Below are 23,428 nucleotides of genomic sequence, written 5' to 3' on the forward strand. Positions count from 1 at the left end.
CCAGCATGTTTTTAAATTTGGGAAATTTCACATTCAAATTCTGATTCCTCATTTCTCTTAAACAACTATAAGACTGGCAACACTGGGTCTACATTCCCATGCAACAACAAAGGGCATACACTGAATAGCAGCTGTCGCCTTGGACAAGGTATGGACTCCTGGTGTTATGTTATCTGCCTGACTACTTAGGCATCTAAGTTTTTGATAAAATGGATTACCTCTAAATTTTCTTTCAGTTCTAACATTCTCATATTAGATTGAGCTGTATAGCAAAAAGACCATTTAACCTCTCTAAGCCTCAACTTTATTTGAGTATGGAGATAACAATAATGTCTGACTACCATTTGAGCTTTGTAGAGACAAAATGAAGTCATGAATGGTGACAACTCAGCACAGCACTATGCATGTAGAAAGTACTTAATAAATAGAAGAGGCAACAATAAAGGCAAATAATGGTAAACACAATGACTCAAATATAATTTTGTGATGGTCAATCCAATTTTACATACTGATGCTTCTCTTTCAAATGCAGCATTGATCCCACCAAAAAATCAGTTATTTGCCTCTAATTTTCAGATACATTTCCCTCAGTTAATACTAAACAGGTTGTGATACTTCAATGAGATTCAGCCAATTAAAAGAAGTATTCTTTGAGTGTCTCTGGTTCTCATATTCTCCACTTCTGGTTGAGCCAGCTATCAATATTTGATTCGTAGTAAGTTTTGATCCTACCTGATGTGCGTACATAGTCTACTATCAGTTACTCTTATTAAACACAAATAACCAATTTAACAGAGAGTTTGTGCTGGGCTTCTCATTGATACAAGAGTCACAAATGAGCCCATCTTTGTTATAAATTTGTTTTTCTACAATTGTAATTATATTGATGTTCATATTGTGTAAAATAACTCATTTAAAAAAGTAGTACTTTGATTTACAACATCAAAAAAAGGACCCCACAGGAGTTTTTAGGTGTCCCCTACCATCGTAAGTTGTTTTACAGTCAGTCTATCACTTGACACTCACCTAGCTCACTTCCTCAGCCACACCCTTTATATGTTAGATTGCTTTATTAATAATGAAGCTTAAATGGACCTGTTCCAGTGTGTGACTGGCACGGATTTATCCACACTTTAAAGGCTTCATTTTTAAATTAAACTAACTTACACATACTGCTCCTGTGTATATGTGTATTTGTAGAGAAAAAAATTCATAAGTTCTAGCCCAGCAATACCCTAGGACAGGTAATAAAATTTCAGACAATTAAAATAATTTATAATCCCCATGGAGTTTGTTTTATTGGGATTTTTACCTGTAATTGTGTAAGTGTTGTTTATATCACCTCAGAACTTGTGACTGATTAAAGAGAACTGAGCCAGTATAAAGGGTGTTCCACTGACTTTCAGTCCAACATAAATTCGAGGCTCAGACAAGATAGAAATAGAGCTGTAGTAGGCTATGCATTCTGACTTCCACTCCTACCTCCATCCCCTCTCCTCCATCCCCTCAATAACCACTCTACCCTAAGTGCAGCCCCTCCAACTCATACACTTCAAAGCTCTTAGAAAAATATTTTCAACACAAAAGTGGTTTTGTGTCAATTCTCTGCTCAAGATTCTTGAGTCATTTGCCAAGATTCTTTGAGCTATTCCCCAAAATAAACTGCTTACTCTTACAAGACCTAAGCTTTTCAAGGTCTTTATACTCTTTTCTCATCCTTCCCCTCAAAGCACCCTATACTGAACTATGTCCTACTAATCTCTGTTCCCTAAACACACCACCCTTTCTCAAGGCCCCTGGAACTCTGTCTCTCTCCTACTCCCCACACTATTAATCTTATTCTTCCTCAAATCTCAATGCAAGCATTACTTTCCCTTCCCTGATTTCCTTAGGAAAACTTAGCTGCGTCTTTTCTTACTCTCCTTGAACACTGATTCACATGTAAGTATGGCAGCCACCATGTTTATTTGAGCATGTGAGCTTATTGAAAGCAGGAACCACATTTAATTTTTTTTTTTTACTCCCAGCACCTACTACATCCTAGCACATCATAGCCAACACAATATCTGCTAAATATTGAATAAATGAACCTGCTGAATTTCTATAGTCTATATATTTGTAGATTCCATTCTGCAAAGTCATAAGACTGTGCTTGTTACCACTACATTAATTAACAATATATATTTTTGCACCTCTTTTTTTGAACACATTTTTCCTTCTTCATTTATTCCTTTAGGACAGTACATCTGGTTGTGCTTAATACCTATTAACAACAACAAACTATCCAATCCCACCAATATAGTAAAATCATTATTTTGCTGAATCTTACAAATTTGAAACTTTCTAAGTATTTATAGGACATTTGTTACAAAATTTAAAGCATCACCATGTCATAGACTACTTTGAGAACTAATTTCAAAATATATAATCAGATTTACAGAGAGAAAACTTAAGAGATCTTGACTTATAATCACCCAATTTTCAAAACTCACAAAATTTTCATTTTCTGAAGCTATTGCTATAGTTAGATTCTCCTTAAGAATTTATATTTATTAGAATATATTTATTCTTAAAAACAAATCCTCTAGTTGTTCCATTCACCATTTGAATCTTCCTTTTCATAGCTAATGGCAGATAATATGCTAACTACTATGGAGTAGTGTTTGCAGCTGCAATCATTATAAAATATTATAAACTCCTATACTAAACAAGGCAAAGCCCAAATTCTCTACAGTGACATATCTGTTTCTTGTTATAGTAATTGAATGCTGTGGATGTAACCATTAGCCACCTCAGTAAAATCTCCCTCTTGCATGTTTAGCCTAAAATTTAAATGAGCTAATCTACATTTCACAGTCATTCACAGAGAAGACTGTAGCTCTGCAGAATGGCATGCTTCCTGTGAAAGTGCTATGCACCTCAGTGGTTTCAAATCCATGGTGGCTTCTTTAGTGGTAAACATTTCGTTTAGCTGGGTTCACACTCCTTGACTTTCACTTGGACAAACCTGAAAGCTCAAGGAAGCTACAACTGCCAACTTTTGCATAGTTTCTAGCCGCAACCATCAATCTCTCCCTGGCAATAAAAGGAGACTAAACCTTGGTTTGCCCCAGTTCACCTGGGAAAATGATGACTCTTTCATTGCATCTGAGCCAAGGATGACGTTCTCCAGCAAATGTAAACTGGGTGCACAACGTTCCAACAGTTCCGTAATTTGGGGAGCTGGATTTTTTACACACAATGTGGCACATTTCCTGAGCTGGCTAATTGAGCCAGTTGCTTCTAAAAACCTGATGCCAAGAGTCTGCCCAATCATTTAAAACATCTTCCCTTTTTGGTTTTTTAAATAGTCAGTGTTCATTTCCTTGGTTAACATTGGTGTCATATCAAATGAAGTCACCAAACCTTAGGGAGGAGAAAATTTGCCTCCAAAAAAGTAGCATATTATTCAGAGGAAACATTTAGTCAAAACCGAAAAAGAAATGATTAAGGCATAAGGATGGTATGAACAACTCTACAAACTTCTGTCGTATTAAAAACCTTTATATATTTTTAGCTATAACAAAGTTTGAGTGCAAGTAGGGAAAAAAGAAAGAAAACGGTTATAAACATAGAAACGTAGAATTTTAGATTTCTTTAAAGAGTTCTTTTTTTCCCCTGCAAGAAACACTGGAAATCAGGTGCAGTATACATTTATCTTCTTCCTTTGTTTTTAATTGGCAGGAAGCATTTTCAATGAAAACTCTAGTTCACCATACATTAGCTTGAGCCATGAATTGCATTTTCAAATCTCAAAAGACCTTTGGATGAGGTCAAGGTATCCTAAAGAAAATGTGCAGGGAGCCCTGGGATTCCACTGACTATTTGAAGAGGAGAACAATGCTCTTCATCCGTGGATTTGTAGACCTGTGCTTTACCTTACCAAGCTGAGATGATTTAAAATAATCATAGGATAGAAAGATAGATGGAGGCTAGTTGTCTAGGGAATAAAGAATAGTGAACTTTGAAAGCTAATGTTAAGGACTGAAAGGTACTGAAGTTATTTTTGCATTCTAGGTGTATGGGATTTTGATCAAGGATACTTTGGAAAGATCTTTACTTTTTTAACTGTGGCTCAAGACCTTTCCAGTGTGCCCTTAGCTAAATATCCAGGTGAGGCTACATGTATTAAATCTTCATCTTAAAAGTAAACTGTATTTAAAAACCTAAATGCACCCAGAGGTAGTCACAAATACAAATCAGACCTCTTTTCCCATTCTTTGAAGATTGAGCCCTTGAAGAAATCAAACCAGGTACCAATATAGAAGAAAGGGAATTTCTTCAGGATTCTTCATTGGCACTTTTCAAACATAAAAAAAAATAAAAATAATTTTAACATCACATTATTTTTATGGGGAGCTGTTCCCTACATATAGAATAATACCCCCCACATAGATGAGGAAAAAAGTCTTTGTAATTTTGCTTCAAAGATAGCATGCCAGACACTAAATAAGTTTGAAATTTCTGTTTATATTTGAACATTCAAATTTATTAAATTTACTTTAACCTGGGTGGTAAACACACAGCATGGATTTTGTCATACCTTCCTCCTAGATCACTAATTAGCTATGGCATCCTTTGACTGCTGAGCCTGAATACATTCTCAGAAGCCTTCTCAATATATCACTGGAACAGCCTCTACTAATAGGTGAGAGTTCCTATTTACAAGGATATGTATTTAGCATTTCTGATCTCAATTCTTTTAAAATGAAATATGATTAATTCTTATCTGCTATTACTGTAGATAAGATAGCAAATACATCCCTTTAAAGATAAATGCCTTACAAAAACTTCATGTCCAGGAACCCAAAAGCAAATGCAATAAAAACAAAGATAAATAGATGGGACTTAATTGAACTAAAAAGCTTCTGCACAGCAAAGGAAATAATGAGCAGAGTAAATACACAACCCACAGAGTGGAAGAAAATCTTTGCAATCTATGCATCCAACAAAGAACCAATATGCAGAATCTACAAGGAATATAAACAAAACACCAAACAATCCCATCAAAAAGTGGGCTAAGGGCATGAATGGACAATTCTCAAAAGAAGATACACAAATGGCCAACAAACATATGAAAAAATGCTCAACATCACTAATGATCAGGGAAATGTAAATCAAAACCACAGTGTGATACCACCTTACTTTAGCAAGAATGACCATAATAAAAAAATAATAGATGTTGGCGTGGATATGGTGGGATGCACTGTTGGTAGGAATGTAAACTAGTACAACTACTATGGAAAACAATGTGGAATTCTTTAAAGAACTAAAAGTAGAACTACCACCACTTGATTCAGTAATTCCACTACTGGGTATCTACCCAGAGGAAAATAAGGCATTATACGAAAAAGATACTTGCACATGCATGTTTATAGCAGCACAATTCACAATTGCAAAAAAAGATATGGAACCAACCCAAATGCCCATCAATCAACAAGCGGATAAAGAAATTGTGGTATATATGCACCATGGAATACTACTCAGTCATGAAAAGGAATGAAATAATGGCATTTGCAGCAACCTGGATGGATTTGGAGACCATTATTCTAAGTGAAGTAACTCAGGAATGGAAAACCAAACATCGTATGTTCTCTCATAAGTGGGAGCTAAGCTGTGAAGACGCAAAGGCATAAGAATGATACGATGGACTTTGGGGACTTGGGGGGAAAGGATGGGAGGGCAGTGAGAGATAAAAGACTGCATTTTGGGTACAGTGTACACTGCTCAGGTGATGGGTGCACCAAAATCTCAGAATCACCGCTAAAGAACTTATTCATGTAAGCAAATACCACCTGTTCCCCAAAAACCTATTGAAGTTTAAAAAAGAAAAAAAAGATAAATGGCTTAGCTGGACATGTGCCTGTAATCCCAGCTACTCAGGGGTTGAGGCAGGAGGATCCCTTGAGCCCAGGAGTTCAAGACCAGCCTGGGACACAGCAAGACCCCATCTGTATTTTTTTTAAAGTCTAGGTAGCCTGGCTAAACACAAAATTGATGAAACCTGAACAAGAGTAGGACACTGAAGGAAATGCATTTAAAAACTAATGATATTTATTTGACTGCTATGGCAAAAATCCTCAGACATTTACTCCCAGCTTAACTATCTTAAAGTCTAAGTATTTAAAGTATGAGTGTTTATGACTCATTGAAAATAATCAGTGGAATCTGCAATTGCACTCAGAGTAATATGATAACCAGTTAGAAACAATTACTTCAGGTTAAAATACACATAACTCTGAATACTATGTTGATATATCTGATTATTTTATTTAAACAATTTTCTTTTTTTAGAGACAGGGTCTCACTCTGTCACCCAGACTGGAGTGCGGTGGTGCAATCATGGCTTACTGTACGGCAGCTTTTAAACTCCTGGGCTCAAGTGATCCTCCCATCTCAGCTTCCTGAGTAGGTGGAACTACAGGCGCACAACACTGTGCCTGATTACTTTTTAAAAAAATTTTTTGGTAGAGATGGCAGGGCCAAGGAAGTGGCCCGGGGGGGTGGAGGGATCTTGCTATGTTGCCCAAGCTGCTCTTGAACTCCTGGACTGAAGGGACCCTCTCACCTTGGCCTCTCAAAGTGCTGGGATTATAGGCATGAGCCACCATGCCCAGGCTAAACTAATTACTGATTTCAAGAGATTTTCTACAAGTATTCTGTGACTGTTTAATAAGAATACCAATAAATTATTTTAGAATAATCAGAGGCCAAGTGAAGTGTCTCACACCTGTAATTAACATTTTGGGAGGCCAAGACAAGAGGATTACTTGAGGCCAGAAGTTTGAGACCAGCCTGGGCAATAAAGCAAGACCACATCTCTATTTAAAAATTAAAAAATTAGCTGGATGTGGTGGCATGTGCCTGTAGTCCCAGCTACTGAGGAGGCTGGGATGAGAGGATTGCTTGAGCCCAGGAGTTTCAGGCTGCAGTGAAATTATGCCACTGCACTCCAGCCTGGGGAACAGAATAAGAACTTCTCTCTTAAAAAAGAAAAAAAAAAAAAAAAAAAGAGTGGCTGGGCACGGTGGCTCATGCCTGTAATCTCAGCATGTTGGGAGGCCGAGGCAGGAAGATCACCTGAGGTTGGGAGTTCAAGACCAGCCTGAACAACATGGAGAAACCATGTCTCTATTAAAAATACAAAATTAGCCGGGCACAGTGGTGCATGCCAGTAATCCCAGCTACTCAGGTTGCTGAGGCAGGAGAATCGCTTGAACCTGCGAGGCAGAGGTTGCAGTGAGCCGAGATTGCGCCATTGCACTCCAGCCTGAGCAACAAGAGCGAAACTCCATCTCAAAAAAATTAGTTTATATAAGTAATGTAATCAATTTACACTTTGGAGGAAATATAAGTTCAAATGCTAGTGGACTTCTCATTTCATGTTGGGGCAGGGATAAGTGTTGGGTGTCAGGGAGTGAGAGGAAACCACATGTTTCACAACAATTTCAAAAAGCAAGCCATTGACTTGCCATGATGTTTAGATTGAGGAACTGCTTTGATATGTTGATCTGTGTAAACAGTATAAACAAAATTCAGAGGCAAATTACAAAATAGAAACATTATTTTCAAATATTATATATAAATATATATTTATATATTATACATATATGTATATGTAATTTGAATTAATGATTAATACATATTTATCATTAATATAATAATCAAAATATCAGTAATTATAGTAGAAACAACTTATAAATCAATATAAAACACTAATATATAGAAAAATAGGCAAAAGGTATCAACAGGTGATTCCCAAAGAAGATAAACAAATTTCTACTCTAACATAAAAATATATTTAACCTCATACATATATCAAAGTGCATTTAGAAAAATTAGTGACATTTATGGCAAAACAACAACAAAATATCATTTTAAAAAGAGTTACAAAGGCCAGGCACAGTGGCTCCGGCCTGTTATCCCAGCATTTTGGGAGGCCGAGGCAGTCTGATCACTCGAGGTCAAGAGTTTGAGACCAGCCTAGCCAATATGGTGAAATCCTGTCCCTACTAAAAATACAAAAATTAGCCAGATGTGGTGGCGTGCACCTGCAGTCCCAGCTACTCAGGAGGGTGAGGCAGGAGAATCGCTTGAACCCAGGAAGCGGAGATTGCAGTGAACCGAGATTGAGCCATTGCACTCCAGCCTGGGCATCGCAGCGAGACTCCATCTCAAAAAAAATTTTTTTAAAAGAAATTACAAAACTAAATGCTGGTAAATGTATGGTGAGATAAGCTCTCTCATACACAACTAATAGAAATATCAATTAATGTGAGGTAGCCTGTAAAAAAATTCTACTTTTTCTTCCTGTTAAATAATCTGACCAGTTGTATAAAGAGGTTTAATATTTGGATCGAATAATTACAACTTCTGGGACTTTATCCTTAAGTTATTATCAGAGATGCCACCAGGAATTTATTGACAAGGATTTTTACCAAAGTTTTTTTTTTTAGTTATTATTATACTTTAAGTTTTAGGGTACATGTGCACAACCTGCAGGTTTGTTACATATGTATACATGTGCCATGTTGGTGTGCTGTACCCTTTAACTTATCATTTACATTAGGTATATCTCCTAATGCTATCTCTCCCCCTTGCCCCCACCCCACAACAGTCCCCGGTGTGTGATATTCCCCTTCCTGTGTCCATGTGTTCTCATTGTTTAATTCCCACCTATGAGTGAGAACATGCAGTGTTTGGTTTTTTGTCCTTGCGATAGTTTGCTGAGAATGATGGTTTCCAGCTTCATCCATGTCCCTACAAAGGACATGAACTCATCATTTTTTATGGCTGCATAGTATTCCATGGTGTATATGTGCCACATTTTCTTAATCCAGTCTATCATTGTTGGACATTTGGGTTGGTTCCAAGTCTTTGCTATATTATTGGATTCCAAATTCCACAACATTGGAAACAACTTAGATGACCCATAATGAGGGAGTTATCAAATAAGTTATGGTTTATTCACGTTATAGGAAATTACACAGAAAATAAGAATTAGATATAAAACTATGTCTTGTGCATAATACTAATCTTGTGACTATAGTATATAAGTAATTCAGAAGGACAAAATGTGAAAAAATACATCAAACTACTCAGCAGTTATTTTGGGTGGTGAAATTGTGTATGATTTATTTTCTTTATACTTATTTTTTCCCAAATAGTCTATAGTGACCATGTATTCCTTTTGCATTAAAATTTGTTTTTAAAAAGTAAGGTATGATGCCATTTAACATGAAGGTGTCATATTTTCATGAGACAAAAAGCCAGATGGAAGAATAAAAGGAATGATCAAGAACGTTGATAACTGAAACCTTAGTCTCCATTGATAGGTGTTTTGTAGTGTAAAGTGTTCGCTGTAATTTCCAGCAAGGCAAGGGACTGCAGATGACGCAGCAGTCTCACCATCAGGCTCAAGCCAAGGTTAGTACATCTTGGATTACCCTAAGCTGGTCATCTTGGATTACCCCATGCAGAGTTGTAAGGCTGTTGTCTTTTTCTCCTGTCCTTCTCCCCTTTGCTTTGCTTTGCTTCTTTAGTCATCTTACCCGAAGGCCTATCTTCTCCATGAAATGTATTTCCACCTGTACCCACTGCAACTTCTATGCCCCTAGAAAACTACAATATGTATTGTCTAGACCTCTCCTTTAGCACTGAAATATATTGTCCTATTTTGGAAGTTAATTGAGATTTTGATGCTTCAACTAGATTTTTAAACTCCACTAAGGGTTGGATAATATTTAAAATTCTTTTGTAGCCCTATATAGTCATTCAGTAAATATCTGTTGTGCACATAGTATGGGTTAGACAACTGTTTGAAGTGCTAGAGATTACATAGGTGAAAATTTTTTAAGAGAGGGAGAAAGGCTGGGAATGGTGGCTCACACCTGTAATCCCAGCACTTTGGGAGGCTGAGGTGGGAGGATTGCTTGAGACCAGAAGTTTGAAACCAGCCTGGGCAACATATCAAGACCCCATCTCTACAAAAAATTTAAAAAGTTAGCCTAGCTTGGTGTTATGCACCTCTAGTCCTAGCTACTCTGGAGGCTGGTGCAGGTGGATCAATTGAGCCCAGGGGTTCAAGGTCACTGTGAACTATGAACAGGCCAGAGCACTCTGGCCAGGGTGAAAGGGAGAAAGAGAAAAAAAAAATCTCTGTCCTTAAGGGCTTAAAATCTAGTGGCAAAGCCTGGTACTTGGGGCCATGTCATGTGATGCAAATACACAATAAGTCATAACAATTATGGTGCCACTAATGAAGACAGAAACAATGACAAAGAACACTGTATTAGTTTTCTATTGCTGCCATGACAAATTACCATAAATTTCAAGGCTTAAAACAACATCCATTTATTATCTCACAGTTTCTGCAGATCAGAAGTCCAGATACAGCGTGGCTTAATTGTTTCTTCTGCTTAGGGTCTCTCAATGATAAAATCAAGGTGTTTCAGGGATGCGTTCTTTACTGGAGGCTCTGCAAAGAACCTGTCTCCAAGATCATTCAGGTTGTTAGCAGGATTATGGTCCTTACAGCTGTAGGACTGAGGTCTTTGCTTTTTTATGGATGTCAGTGGAGAGGACTTTACTTCCTAAAATTCTCCCCTTGATCCTCACACTAGAACCCTACATCTCAACACCAGCAATAGTGCATTGAGTCCTTCTCATGCTTGGAATCTCTCTGATTTTCCCTTTTGCAGCATCTCTCTTCCCTCTAGCTGGATGAAATGCTCTGCTTTTAAAGATGCATGGGATTAGACTGGGCCCACTTGGACGATTCAAAATAATCTCCTCATCTTAAGGTCCATAACCCTAGTCACATCTACAAAGTCTCTTTTGCCATGTAGCAGTCACAGGAGTCAGAGATTAAGGTGTGGACATCTTCAGGGGGGCTATTCTGCCAACTACAAACAGTAATAACACAGAATAACTAAATGGAATACTGCTAACCAAAATTATGGATTCAAGAAATTTAATTAGAGTCCGTGAAGTCCCATGTCTTTTCTTATGATGAGAAACATTTCTACAATAGGCCTGATTTCCTGATGACTAAATCTAGAACATATTGACAATCTTTTGCTTGTCAATGTTTTTAATTAGCAGAAACCAATTTTAGCCATAGTTGAGTTTTCTCCTAATTACTCATTTCATTTTTGTAGGATCAACTAATTTATTCTCATCTTTGTCCTAACATCAGTCAGACATTGAAGAACCAAGGAACAAGAAATGTTTGTTTTGAGGGAGCAGGGGAAAAAAAAGAAGAGCCGTGCATTACCTCATAACACCCAAAATTATGTAACTTCTCCACAGGATAAGATCCGATCCTACAGTAAATAGAAAGGGTACCTAGGAGGTGGGAGCATTAGAAAGAAAGCTGTCTGGCCTCTTTGGGGATGGAAAGAACAGAGTGGTTAAGGACTAATCCTGTGGCACCACAAACAGACTTTCAAGAGATTGGGGGGGTGGGGGGACAATGCCAAATTCATATGACAGACATCTCTTTTAATGCTTGTACAGTGCCACTTATTCATCTGAAGAAGCAAAAGGAAATGCTTTCAACCCGGATCCCAGACACAGAGAGGAGCCCAGGTTTAAAAGCTCCTCCCTGCCAAGGACAGAGTGCCACTCAAATCCATCTTTGCCCATAAGGTAAATCAGTTGCCCAGGCCCTTTGATGACATCACAACTTGAAAGACAAAAAAATAAAATAAAATTGTGAGAGTTTTTTTCATGGTATGAAATGTATCCAAAGCTCATTTTTATTGCGATGTCCAAACATCAGTGCTAGTTGGGAAGAAAAATAACTAAAGAAGAAAAATTTTTAATGAAATTGATACTGGATTTTTGGGACAACCAAATTAGAAAATGCAGGCAAAGTGCTTTGTAAATTGTGGGGGGAAAATTTTTTAAAGGTGATTGCTATTACTATTCTCAATTCCAACTCCTTTCTCTCACCATTGAGATAACTGAACCCAATCAACCCCAGAACAGCTTGACTTCCTCAAGGTCATGCCATTCCCTTGCTCAAATAACCTTCAAGGGCTCTCCACTGCCCACCAGAAAAACTTTTACCTCTTAGACTTTCCATTCAAGGCTTTCTTATCTTGATACATTTACCTTTCAAATCAAATCACCAGTGAATTACTGAACGGCTACTAAGGTCAAGATACTATTAGGCTGCTGTGGGCATAGGCAGAGTCACAAAATATGTTCTATTTCTTAAAGTACTTCACAATCCCACTGTTTCCCATATGAACAATAACTATATAGTTAAACTCATCTGCTTACTCTACCCCAAACTTACTCTCAACTTTTATACCTTGACGTCTTTATTTATGCCTTTTCCCTCACCTAAAATGCTCTCCATCAAAACTACCTCTTTCTTGCAAAATCTCACACATCCTCCTAGGCCCTAATCAAGTGATATCTCTCCTAAGTCTTCCTCCACACTAAGAGGCTAGTGGTTCTCAATCAGAGATTTTCCTCCCCAGGGAACATTTGACAATGTCTGGAAACATTTTTGGTTGTCACAAAGGGGTTGAGGGTACTACTGGCATGTATGAGTAAAAGCCAGAGATTCCACTAAACATTTTACCATGCATAGGACAGCCCCCAACCCCAACAACAAAGATTTATCCAGCCCAAAATGCCAATAATGCTGAGATTGAGAAAGAAGCAGTATCTCCTCTCAACTCCTAGAACACCAAATATTTAAACAATCTTTTGGCATCTAGCATATATTGCAAGATATATTTATTTGTCACATTTAGCAAATAAATGTACAGGATGCTCAGTTAAGTTGGAATCTCAGATAAAGAACAAATAAGTTTTCAATAAAAGTGTGTTTCATTTAATATTTTTAATATTTCACATACACTCATACAAAAAAGTATTCTTTTTTCTTTTCTTTTTTTTTTTTTGAGATGGATCTTGCTCTGTTGCCAGGCTGCAGTGCGGTGGCACGACCTCAGCTCACTGCAACCTCCCCCTCCTGGGCTCAAATGATTCTCCTGCCTCAGCATCCTGAGTAACTGGGATTACAGGCACATGCCACCACGCCCAGCTAATTTTTGTATTTTTAGTAGAGACGGGGTTTCACCATGTTGGCCAGGATGGTCTCGATCTCTTGACCTCGTGATCCGCCCGGGTCGGCCTCCCAAAGTGTTGGGATTACAGGCGTGAGACATCGTATTCCCAAAAATATTCTTTCTTTATCCAATATTTTCTTTGTTACTTTTTCTTATTTGCATGTATTATTTTCCTAAATGATACGGAAGTTTGTAAAAGAGAGGAAAAATTTTATGCTGTTCAGCCTTCTTTCAGCATTTAATTCATACCTATGGAAAGCACTGAAAAAACCTTTATCAATAACAATGATAAAATATTTTTTATATCCTTTACTATCTATGAGCACTGCAGGCTTACAGTTATCACTGACATATTTTACGAGTTTCAACATCCTCATGACTCCCTCATCCTTATGTTGAGTCTTCAAGCCCCATGCTATCATGAAGACAGCAAGTACCAGTGGAAATAAAAAAATGCCAGACCCTAAATTCGTCAGATGAGTCTGGCTCAAATTGAAAAAGCAGTGTGTTGAGTTTGGCACAACACAAAGACATGTACCTAAAGCTCTGTTTCATTTGATTATCCACTTCTCCACATGCACACTTCTTTATAGAACTGCTCTTTATACATAACTGCTCAAGAGCTTAGGGTAGAAAGGAGGAGTGAACTACCTGTGGCAAACCTTCTTTCTGTTATGAATGATGTGGGGTAAAATGTCCTGAAATCAGGCCAGGGTTAGAAACTCAAAATCCCTAGGCACTGAAAAGATTATCCTTCACCCCACTTTCATACGGAATTCAAAATAAGTTCCACAAAGTTAGAACTTCTCCCATAGTGTCTACTACACTGATACTTTAAAAAAATACCTAATTATTTCAAACAAAGTCTCTCTCTCTCTCTCTCTCTAGTTTCTGTTTTATCAATGCCCTAAGCACATGTTTAGCCTTCTCAGAGAGAAATCAGCAGTGGCTAAAAGGAATGGTCATTGTGTGACATCCCTATCCTAACAATGTTGAAAAATATTCTTTTTTAGAATAGCTATATCTATGAATGCAAAATTAATCAATCAGGAACATTTCCAAAAATCTGATCTAATGGAAGTCTGGCCTATACCTTTAATTATTCTAATATGGAAAACTCCGAGGAGAACAAAACCATATATTTTTAAAAAACTTTTTGCCTAGAACATTGGTTTTCAATGGAGTGGAGGAGAGAGCAATTTTGTGCCACCACCTCACCCACCCCACCAATAAGGCTACCAGATTTAGCAAATTAATAATCAGAATGCTCAATTAAATCTGAATTTCAGACAAAAAACAAGTAAGTTTTTAGTATAAATATGTCCAATTAAATACAATAAAATGATTCATTCTTTATCTGACATACAAATTTAACTGGGTGTCTTGTATTTTATCTTTCAGTCTCCCTGGGGGACGTCTGGCAATAGCTAGAGACATTTGGGGATGTCAAAACTAGGAAGGACGCTACTGCATCAGGTGGGTAGAGGCCAGGGATGCTGTTAAACATTCTACAATACCTCCGACAGCACATCACAACAAAGAATATTCAGTCCAAAATGTCAATAATGTTGAAATTGAGAAATCTTTATCTAGAATGACCTTTGAGAACGTCTATTCTTTCTTCTTCTTTTTATTAGAAAAGAACAGAAGGTCTAGAGGAGTTAAAGTGGCTTGCTCTAAGCCTCACAGCTAATTAATTTCAAAGTTGGTCAACTTGGAGGCAAACCTAGAAAACTGGTTCCATTTCTGTGTGGCTCAGAAATGTTGCCTACTAAAGCAGATACACTTAAGCTACCCAAGAGTGGATTCCTTCAGACTTCTCCAATAGAAAACATCAGTCAAGCCCCTGGGTGGTCTCCGGCTGGGAGGAAGAGGAGGAATAGGGATAACATTTTTCTCAAATATTTTTCCAAATCTTTTCCCTACCCCAAATTTTATTTATAGGAAAAGAAGCAAGGGAAGAGTGAAAACGCTGGCTTGGAATGAGCTCTGATCATGTCTACTCTCTCCTACTCCTACTTTTTCTTGGAGCTACAAAGATAAATTGTTTGAGTCTTTAGGAGAGCCTAACTCCTTATTCAAGTATTTCCTTGCTCCTGGATGTGGAAAAATTGCTTAAATAAAAACTACTCAAAAGAAAAAAAAACTACCCAAAGAAGTTATTAAGTATTACAAAAGAAAAATGAAGGCATTGATGAAACCTACTAGAGATTATTTGGGGGACAGCCAAATGTCAGAGGCCTGTGAAATAACACGAAGTGGTGTACTGAAAATGTATTCATACGTCAATTCTTGCCACATAAGGTTTGCCTGGAGGCCCCAAAGAAAGCAACATGGCTCATCTAAGTAAAGAGCCAGCCAAGATAATCTAATGACCTAAGAATCTAATGACACTATACACTGTCTCTGATCCTGCTTGGTTTTATTTTAACAGACCGATTTTTATTGCTTCTTTTCTGTGAGTGTCTGCAATGATTCCCTGCCACTGCTTACTGAAATATTTTCTTAAATTATGAGTTGAGTTTTTTAAAACGCAGTATTAAAAATATTCATTCAGCATGTTATTAATTACTAGTATGAATTGTTGGCAGGATTGGACTATAGAGGAGTAATTGCTTTAACCACATTATCTAACTAAGGAGTACTCATCCTATTAAAAGAATTTTCACATGAAACATAAAAATGAATTTAGAAAAGGGCATATCCTATTGAAGATATTGGAAAAGAGTTTCCTCCTTCCTTCTCAGTCCCTTCAGCCCTATCATCCGATCATTACAAAACTTTCAAAAGAAATAAGACTTTGCCATTTACATTGCCTTTACCAGGCCTGGTACAACTAAGATCTGAATCTGTTCCTTTTTAATATCTTCTTGAAACATCCACCCTGTCATTGTTATTTATATTAACATCTACATTCCCTTTTAGACACATAATTTTCTGTTACTCTTTGGTCCACTGATTTAACAGGGATGCATTTCAATAGCAGTCTTTCCAATTGTCAAATATATTTCCTGTATCTTGATAGTTAGGTTACCCACACACTTTGCATTCCCAAGAGAATTAGAAGATAATTTTCAGAATCTTGAAGTCATTTCTCTGTTTCCTGGGAGGCAGTTTCTCAAATATTTACATTAATCTCTTTGAGTGAGTTAAATAATTATAAGTAATTCAAGTCAGACATTATTTTGAGAAAGGAAAGGCTACTAACTCCTGCTCTAATTTTCATTTTATTTGGGAAAACACTTAAGACTCCAACAGAGCCAATAAAGTTAATGGTGATCCTATGACTAGGAGGCCCCACAATTCCCTCTGCCATTAGCTCTTCACCTAAAAGACAACAAAAAATCCCCTCAGCCCAGTCAGTTGGAGCATGTCTAAGGATTCTTTGGTTGGAACTCCTTCAGGAATTTAGTGCGGTCTCCACAACTGCAACCTTCTTCAGGAAGTGTGAGGCATGATCAAGCTAACTAGAACCCTCAAAGTATTTTTGCTAAGTCTCAGCAAATATATGAAGACTAAAAAGGGATAAAGATACTCTCCCTAGAATTTAGTGGCACTCTGAAGAGAAAGTCCTTTCTGCCATTCTAAAGGTATTCAGCTCTTAATACATCTTTCTGATGACTTACAGTCATTTTATGCATATTAACATATTTTTTAAAGAATCTAAATATTATTTGGGGAAAAATCTATTACATCCTAAAGTAGACAGCTAAATTTTTATAGGAGTAATATTAGATATTGAATCATTTCTGTAGTTGAGAATCTGGGATCAATAAATTATTTTACAAAGTAGATATCTAGGAATTTCAGCCGTCTTAGAGTGAAATAACTCAGAATAACTAATAATAACTTTCATTTTCTTCTGAGGCTTGATTTAATACGAGGTGAAAAGTTCCCCTTTTGGAAATGGTAATTTAGCCTCTATTTCTGAGATTCCAATGTGAGCCCTAGTCCTCATTATAGGTTTTTGTGCATCTCATCTCAGAAGATAACCAAGACAATATGGCCAAAAGACTGTAAAAGACTGAGCTTTCTGAGTGTTACAAAAAAATGTGTTGAGTCAGAATACTTGTTAGCTTTGTTTTTTTCTGGCTTTGATTGGACATGATTTGCTTATAAGAGAGATAAGACATGCTGATAAAAATAGAACTGGCCCAAACAAGCTGATTTGTAACAAAACGTTTAGTTCTTTCAAATTTTTCTGTAGCTAACATATTGGGTACATAACTCAAGTAGGATTTATTGTTTACTGTAATAACCCACACGACCTCCCTCTCTATCTGACCTTTCACTTTTGTACTTATCAAATCTGATTTGAAGGAAATCAAGTTCCTCTTACTCTCTGAATCTGGGCTGTAAAAAACCTCAGCCCACAAAAACTGTGATAATAACAATACAAGCAGCCCTACTATGTGCTAGGCATTGCTCTAAGCTAAATCATCTTGCATAATCATCAGACCCACTCTATAAAATGGTACATTATTCTCAGTTTTACAAATAAGGAATTCAAGGCAGAGAGAAGTTAAGTAACTTGTTAAATATTGCTCGGCTAAAATTTGAGCCTAAGCAATTTGGGATCCAGAGTCTATTCTTTAACTGCCTCTCATGACACCATAGAAGATAATTTATTGGCTTGGGCATAGAATTTTTCCTTTGCCTAAACTTATGTTCACGCATATATTTTTAATGTGGTCATATGGATTTTTTTCAGTCAATGTAATATTTGAATATTTTTCTAAGTTTTCATAAGTAAAGAAAAAAACAAAGTCCATTGTTCTCAAAGCACAGAACCAATTGAGAAGTTTGTCCTGATTTGTAACATAAGTTTCCCTCAGGAAACCTGCAGTTTGAGACCTACAATGTTAGTAGGAGAATCATCCCTGGATTTGAGGGATATATGGCAATTATTTGATTTCTTTAGATCCATTTTATTCTCTCATTTGCAAAATGAAGGCGATAAACTAGGTTATTTCCAGATTCACTGCATGAAGTTGCCTGGACATACACATTAGAAAGCAAACATTCAAGAATTCTTACTAAGCACCGCTTGAACAAGGGCAAAGTGTGTGCATGCAACACAGGCGCTTAGGAGAAGAGAGGATGGGGTGTGCGTGCTCAGAGGGGGCAATAGGAAGTATTTTCTCAAAGGTGCCTACACAACTTTCAAGAGATGACAGGTCCTCACTTGAAAAGTGAGGCATGAAAAGCAAAGGCATGGCTGACCCAGGCCATCCAGATGTAGGCCACACTTGTTCACAGTGCCCTTCTTCAGCAGTGTGTCTTCACCTCTCTTCCCACACCCTTCAGTCTCCTTTTCATGCCCCATTTTTATTTCCACACTTCTTACCACCTCTCTTTCTTCCCCTACCAACTATGAAGCCCACATGGACTTGCCCTTTCTAAGTATCTCATCTCTTTAGGGCCCAGCTCCAGATAGATCACAATCAGAGGTGGGATTTTAAATATTTAACAACCAATCAGAATGGATGTCAGCTATAGTGCTGAAGTGAGTTTCTGAGGATGCCAGCTATAGTGCTGAAATGACTTGGAGGCCCTCTGAGGCACAAAGCTTGACCCCTTTGTGTTCTGGATTGTGAGGAGGCCCAGAGAATTGCAGGGGAGAGGCTGCACAACTGGAATGGCAGGGTAACTGGCTAAACAGAAGAGACACTGACCCAATCAGGACAGATAACAGCTGTAAAGAACTAGTTTGCCCATCTTGATATGTACCACATTAATATAAATCTTGCTGATAATAAAAAATAATTGCAAATAAGGTTAAATCTTACTAAATCTTACAAATTAAATCTCATATATGTGTGTGTGTATATATATATACACACACATACATATACCTATACATATTGATAAGTATTGCTATAGCTGTGTACAGCAGCTGCTTCAACAAATTTCTTTCCTTCCTCTCTCTAAGCTCTAGAAAATTATCTCTCAAACTCAAGCCAAGCCCACTGCCCAGTCTGTGTTTACTCCCCTGTTAAGCCATTGCTTTCTGGGGGTGCAGAGATGGGTCATTCTATACAAGCTGCCCCCATCCCTTTACTCATTCCAAAGAAACCACTTTTCTATCATCTCCACTTCTCCACTACCTCCCTCATAACCACAGTGGCCCAAGAGCAGTTAAGTGGAGGTGGGAAAGTCTGGGGTAGGGGAATGGGAAGAGGGGTCAAAGACTGTAGCTACTCAGATGTTTATTTTTCAGTCACATAACTTCATCTATACCTGAAGTCTTCACAGTGGCCACAGAATGGAAAATGAGCACAATATATGCAAGAAATGTGAAGATGATACACTTGGCTCTTGGTAGAGAGTAAACAGATTAGCAAGAAAGGACATATCTGTGAGCAAAGGGCCAAAGAGTCTGAGTTTAGTTCCATGTTCTGGCGTATGTGTGGGTCTTAGAATTGCTGCTCTCAGTGCACGAAGTAAAGCCCACTATTGTGCCCCATACCCCCCTCCCTAACTTCTAATCTCATGGAAAGAAAAAATTTCATATATTCAACATAAATTTTGTTTCCATTTAGCATTCAATATACAGAATAAACAACCAAGCCATTGAATTATCTTGTTCTATTATAACCTAATTGATTACCGTGTTTGTGTGTAGTGTCGGTAAAACTAAAGAGAAAGAAAAATAACTAGCTAATTATGCTCAAGTATAAACATAGCAAAATATCTTTTCTTTTACATAAATATCCAGTTTTGGATTACTCAATTAAGAAAGCAAATCAGCTGAAAATAAACAGACTGAATGAGTTTCCTATGTTAACTCACATGATTCCTCTGAGGCTTCCAAAACAGTTTTCTGGATATCATAAAATAAGGGTTCTTTGCACAGCATAGGTCACTAGAATATATTTGACCTAGAAAACAGCCAGAGTCTTAACAAGAGAAAAATATAGTAAAAGCATTATGAAAGCCATGAAGTTAAACCACAACAAGCTATCTGATGTTTCTTATCTTAGTTTATTCATATTAATACCTTTAGATTTCATGACCAGCTCAGAGTCAGTGAACTTTTTCCTTGTCATTTTATTTCCTTATCCAGAGATGTTTGTAGATGGTCATGTTTCTGAAAGAAGGTTCTAGTTGAATTGTTCACATTAGGAGTTAATAGGGGTTAAAAGCAAGGTAGAGATGGTAGGGGGACAGCTGAAAAAAATTGCTATGCTTCTGTGGCTTTTAAAAAATCCATATTTTATGAATCAAAACCATGAAAAACTATCATGATGTCTAAATATTTAGAAGGAAATATTATGCTTCACAGAGGTCATTCTGGCACAGATGTTGGACTGTTCCATGTCTGTCCTTAAGAATCCAAGACCTCAGACCCTTGACGTCATCCTTTTAAGATTATAATGCTCCACAATTTTGATTAACTTGTTTTTATAGACTCAGGCCTAATACTCAAGTACTTACATTTTATTATTTCCTTCTTTTAAATTAACATCAAGATTTTCTTTCCAGTGACTAAAAATAGATTATTTATGCTGCAGTGGTAAATGAAGTCTATTTAAAGTACAGTGATTTGGGTTTAACTGCTAAAAATATTATGGGCCTGGGAGAAAATAATACCAGCATTTGTCCTAACATAGCGTTGATATTAACAAAAATGCTCAAGTGCTTTGTGAAAATCACAGAAAAACTCTGCACACTAAACATCAATGTATGCAGGAAATATTTCCTTTTTAAAACTGAATTTAATGCCTGAACATTTTGTAAATGTTTGCAAAGCAAAATTTGTTAACAGGTCTCTTAGCTCATGCTAAGAATAAAATGTTATTTTTACCTGAACTCACAGCCAGCCAATTCTACCTTCTGATGTACAAAGACTTTGGTTCATTAACAAAGAATATATTTGCTTACCTGTTAGTAACCCTATTTTAACTTCATACTATTCTCCCAAATCTGCACCTGTATATCCAGCAACCCATTCAACTCTTCTACTTCTACGTTTAATAAACATCTCAAACTTAACATGTTCAAAACTCAACTTCTGGTCTTACCCGCTATCTGGTCCTCCTGTAGCCTTCCCCACCCCCATTAATGCTGACTGCATCCTTTTAGTTGCTAGGCTGAAACTCTGACTCTTCCTTTTCTCTCACATCCACATCCAACCCATCCAGAAATTTTATAGTTCAACATAGAAAATATATCCAGAATATGACCACTTTTCACTATTACTATTGCTACCACCCTGGACCTAGCCACCATCATCTTCAACCTAGATAATGCAACAGCCTCCAGCCAGCCTTCTTGCTTCTGTCTTTGGCTTACTACGATGCCTTCTTAACACAGGAGCTAAACTTCACCTTTCAAAACTTAAGTCAAGGAGCAAGAGCAACACAAAATGGCAGCTACCGTGGGCTCTGGAGTAAAAGTCCCTTACAATTTCCAACCGTTGGAAGAACTCAAAGAAGCCCAGAAAGGAGCAGGAGATGGCACAGTTAACTGCGGTCTAGAAGATGATGAAGACATGACACAAGATGCACAGGGCTAACAATTGGGCCTCCAAGAACAATTTATGAAAACTGAATATACAGCCTTAAAATAAAATGTGGACCTAAATAACCAGAAGCAGCCCCTTTTGTAAGATTTGTAACATAAATTAATCTGAATGGAGTTACTAGCTCCAATGAAGAGGTGGACCCATTTCACTGACCCATATCAATGCTAGCAAAATGGCAGAATTCATATAGCATCAAAGTTGTCCTGCAAGAGCTTCAGTGCCTAATAATGTCTAAAGAAAATATGAAACTCCTTCAGCTGCCTGAAGGACAGTTTCACAGCAATTAAAAAAAAAAACAAGCTCTTCTCCATCCCCTCATTCGATTTAAGCAGTCTTCATTTTCCACAGTAGTAAATTTTCCAGGTGCATCTTATAGACTTCAAAGTACTGGAAAGGAAGCTCCCATTCAAGGACAATTTATCTTAAGATTCCAAAAATGACACTAATTTTTGTCCACTTGAAATATATAAATTGTGCTATAACAAAAATAAAACCAAAAAACCCAAAAACTTAAATCAGATCATGCTCCTTCTCTGCTGAACAAAACTTCTCAAAAGGAGTAAAAGTCAAAATTCTTACAATGGTCTACAAGACTCTGCTTGTTGTCCCCATCTGTTACCTCTCAGACCTCTTTTGCAACTCCTCTCTCCCTCATTCACCTGCTCCAGCCACGCCAGCCATCGCGCTGTTCCTCGAACTGCCAAGCATGTCCCTGGCTTAAGGCCCACCCAGGTTATTCTCTCTGCCTGGCTTACTTTTTGCCCAGATATTCACATGGCTTATTCCTCACCTCTTTCAAGTCTTTGCTCAAACATTACCTGCTCCACGAGGCATTCCCTGACCATCCTATTTAAAATTATAATCTTCATTTCCCTACTCACGCTCAGCACTTCTGATTCCCCTTACCCTAATTTATTTTTTATTTTTCATAGTATTTATCACCTTAACACTTGTGATATGATTTACTTATTTATTATGCTTATTATTTACAATATTTACCCCATGCTCCAGCATGTAAACTCCAGAAGGGAAATAATCTTGGTCTGTTCACTTTCCTGATCAAGTGCCTGAACCAGTACCTGGCAAGTGGTAGGCATTTGATAAATATTTCTTGAGTTAATGAATGGATAAATGAATGCAGTGTTTTATCAAATAGTGGGAATTAACTGCTAGCTTCATTCATGTATCCATTCATCAACAACGTTATTGATTCCAATCAACGTTATTGATCACCAATCAACGTTATTGATTCCTGAATGCCTATTCTGCACCCAGTATGGACCCATATTCTGTCTTCTGTTAGACCCCTTGGCAATTAAAATCTGGGATTACATTTAATGTAGTAATCTACAAAGGTAAAACTATTGGTATGTAGAGGACCTAGATTAAGAGATCAACTAGGTCGGTGCTCTCCAATAGAGTTTTCTGTGATGACAGAACTAGTCTGTATCTGTGCTGTCTAGTACAGTAGCCCCTAGTCACATGAAACTACTGAACACTTGAAATAGAGCAATATGATTGAAGAACCTAATTTCCATTTTCTATTTTATTTTATGTTGATTAATTTAAATTTGAATAGCCACATGTGGTTACTGTATTGGGCAGCACAGCTTTAGTTCATCCCTCTGCCTCTCTACCTGGGGCTTTCCCTAAGATATCCAAGGCAGATTGTTAACTATACCACTTTGTTTATCAGCAAAGGTTATTAACAGCTAGTTACTGTCTCCTTTTAACTCTCTTTTCTCCTTTAACTATCCTGTTCATGAATGCATCT

The 23,428-nt window shown here is 37.3% G+C and overlaps 1 protein-coding gene, 1 long non-coding RNA gene and 1 pseudogene across 5 annotated transcripts in view; 2 read left to right on the forward strand and 1 right to left on the reverse strand.

The window, feature by feature from the left end:
• FILIP1 (filamin A interacting protein 1) overlaps nucleotides 1–23,428 on the reverse strand; it is a 200,186-nt gene that overhangs the window by 149,657 nt on the left and 27,101 nt on the right. The gene's annotated exons all lie outside the window — the stretch shown is intronic.
• On the forward strand, nucleotides 11,556–15,159 carry LOC104006890 (uncharacterized). Its single transcript, XR_001718527.4, has 3 exons — nucleotides 11,556–11,688; nucleotides 14,529–14,603; nucleotides 15,072–15,159. It is a non-coding gene; the product is annotated as an uncharacterized LOC104006890 (long non-coding RNA).
• On the forward strand, nucleotides 21,496–21,963 carry LOC107975202 (ubiquitin-conjugating enzyme E2 variant 1-like; annotated as a pseudogene).

The sequence above is a fragment of the Pan troglodytes genome, chromosome 5, assembly GCF_028858775.2.
Source record: "Pan troglodytes isolate AG18354 chromosome 5, NHGRI_mPanTro3-v2.0_pri, whole genome shotgun sequence".
Taxonomy (NCBI): domain Eukaryota; kingdom Metazoa; phylum Chordata; class Mammalia; order Primates; family Hominidae; genus Pan; species Pan troglodytes.